Here is a 2,854-nt window from a genome sequence, read left to right as displayed (position 1 = left end):
TCTCTGAAGAAATGCGGTCAGCATCTTTCACAAGGAACCCTTCCTGCCTCTCCACGTGCCAGAGATCTCAACCGAGAAAGGAGAGTGAAGAGGGGCACAGCCGTGTAAGAAATACAGTGACGTGAGTCAAAGAGGCGGCTCCACTGGCCTGTTTTGTTATCCTTTGAGTCACACGAATCTATAAATAAGACTGAAAGTCAGAGAGAAATTAGCCTGTCTGCTGTTTATGTAATGTTTTCACAAAAAGCATTTTCACAATTCTTTTAAAGCACAGTCCCTAATCACAATGTATGCTGGCCTGAGACAAGAGTTTAGGAATTCATCTTTCACCTATGACAAAAGCCAAAAAGGATGTAAAAATTAAAATTCAAGCAGCCAACTCCACACACTCTTTGACCTCTTACCAAGAGCATTAGGAACTCTGCTATAGGTAAAAGAGTAAAGACCAAAGCCCAGAGGACATTAGCTTCTGCCAAGCTGCTTCTTTGTTTCAGAAATTTTTTTCAAAAGAGGCAGCCCTAGGCCAGGCGTAGTGGCTCACGTCTGTAATCCCAGGACTTTGGGAAGCCGAGGCAGGTGGATCACCTGAGGTCAGGAGCTCGAGACCAGCCTGACCCACATGGTGAAACCCTGTCTCTTCTAAAATTACAAAAATCAGCCAGGCATGGTGGCAGGCACCAGTAATCCCAGCTACTCCAAAGGCTGAGCCAGGAGAATTACCTGAACCCGGGAGGTGGAGGTTGCAGTGATCCAAGACTGTATCACTATACTCCAGACTGGGCAACGGAGTGAGACTCCATCTTAGATTAAAAAAAAAAAAAAAGACAGCCCAGAGTGCCACCTGAGATGCTTTATGTCACAATTTATTTTCTTTTTCCTAGAATAGTTTTTCTTGACTTGTAAATTATTCAGTATTATTTTGGCACCTTTGGAGGGAAAAACTTTACCAGGTATGAGACTGCAATCAACTTAAATTGCAAATTGAGGAAATGGTGCCATTCTCCCGTGAGGAATGACAAAACTAAGGTCACTAGAAGAGAATGCACCATCTAGAAACAAAGCAGGATTTCTGGTCCATTGTTTTCTACTCAAGTAATTTTATTTCCTTAATATGGATACCACTGAGCCAGGAGCAGTGGCCCATACATGTAGTGCCAGCTACTCAGGAGGATGAGGCAGGAAAAACGCTTGAACCCAGAAGTTTGAGACTAGCTAGGACAGCATAGTGAGACCTCATCTCGAAAATATGTATAAATATGGGCACCATCATTTGTCTAGAAAAATCTATAGTAAATTGTTTTTGTTTTCCTTTAATTGCATAGTTTTAAACTTGTTCTTCCAAAATCAGTTCTATCAGTTGCTTTAAAATTAGCCTGGGACGTCCAAGAAGTGTTAAGACATCTGCAGTAACTGGGGCAGCCAGTCCCTGGTGCCCAGCTCAGGGAACAACAAACTCCTTCGCCAAGCCGTCCACACATGCCAGCTGATGGTCCAGGACCCAAGTAGGTGCCAAGAGTGAGGTGTCTTACTTCTAAGGCAAGGCAAACAGTTTGCTATGCAAGTGGGTCCCTGGCCTGGACCTAAAGATCTCTCTAACTCCATATTCTTTAAATAAATTTGTCTTTTATGAGGAGTGGAAAATCTTAGAATGAAGCATTCAAGACAAAACTGATGTTTTTTGTTTGTTTGTTTGTTTTGAGATGGAGTCTAGCTCTGTTGCCAGGCTGGAGTGCAGAGCAGTGGTGCAATCTCGGCTCACTGCAACCTCTGCCTCCAGGGTTCAAGCTGTTCTCCTTTCTCAGCCTCCTGAGTAGCTGGGATCACAGGTGTGCACCACCACACCTGTCTAATGTTTTTGTATTTTTAGTAGAGACAGGGGTTTCACCATGTTGGTCAGGCTGGTCTCCAACTCCTGTCCTCGTGATCCACCTGCCTCGGCCTCCCAAAATGCTGGGATTACAGGCATGACCCACAGCGCCTGGCCCCAAATCGAGTTTTTAAAGAGTCATTGGTTTATAGGTGTCACCTTCTCATATGCATGTTCAGCTTTCTGGGCAACAGAGTAAGACCCTGTCTCAAAAAAAAAAAAAAAAACACACACAAAAATTAGCCGGGCGTGGTGGCACGCACCTGTAATCCCAGCTACTCGGGAGGCTGGGGCAGGAAAATCACTTGAAAATCACAGAGGTCCCAGTGAACCGAGATCATGCCACTGCACTGCAGCCTGGGCGATAGAGCGAGAGTCCATTTCTAAAATAAATAAATAGCACTAATAACAACCATTTAACAAAGAGCAACAACAAAAAATAAAACTGAAGAAACACTGGCTAGAAGTCAGATCACTTAGATGCCAGTCTTGGCTAGGTTTGATTCACTTTTTGCCCAGAGCAAGGTGTTAAACATCTCTGAGCCTGTTTACCCAATTTGCCAATATTTATTTATGTCTTGCCTGTTACAAAATGGATTTACAGTGGCTTGTTATCCAGAAGGCATCAGCTACATGAAAGCACTTTGAAAATCCTAAAGCATCATAAGAATGTAAATATTGAAATTTTTGTGCCGCCTCATAATTCAACTAAAGCATTTACTGACTGCCCTTTATAAATAACAGTAGTACAGTATGTCTTACATTTACAAAAGTATTTTCAGGCTGGGTGCAGTGGCTCATGCCTGTAATCCCAGCACTTTGGGAGGCCAAGGTGAGTACATCACTTCAGGTCAGGAGTTCGAGACCAGCCTGACCAACATGGTGAAACCTCATCTCTACTAAAAATACAAAAATTAGCCAGGAGTGGTGGCATGCACCTATAATCCCAGCTACTTGGAAGGCTGAGGCAGGAGAGTCGCTTGAACC

This window comes from Colobus angolensis, unplaced genomic scaffold (assembly GCF_000951035.1).
Source record: "Colobus angolensis palliatus isolate OR3802 unplaced genomic scaffold, Cang.pa_1.0 Scaffold116, whole genome shotgun sequence".
Lineage (NCBI taxonomy): Eukaryota > Metazoa > Chordata > Mammalia > Primates > Cercopithecidae > Colobus > Colobus angolensis.
Note: the sequence above shows the minus strand (reverse complement) of the source record.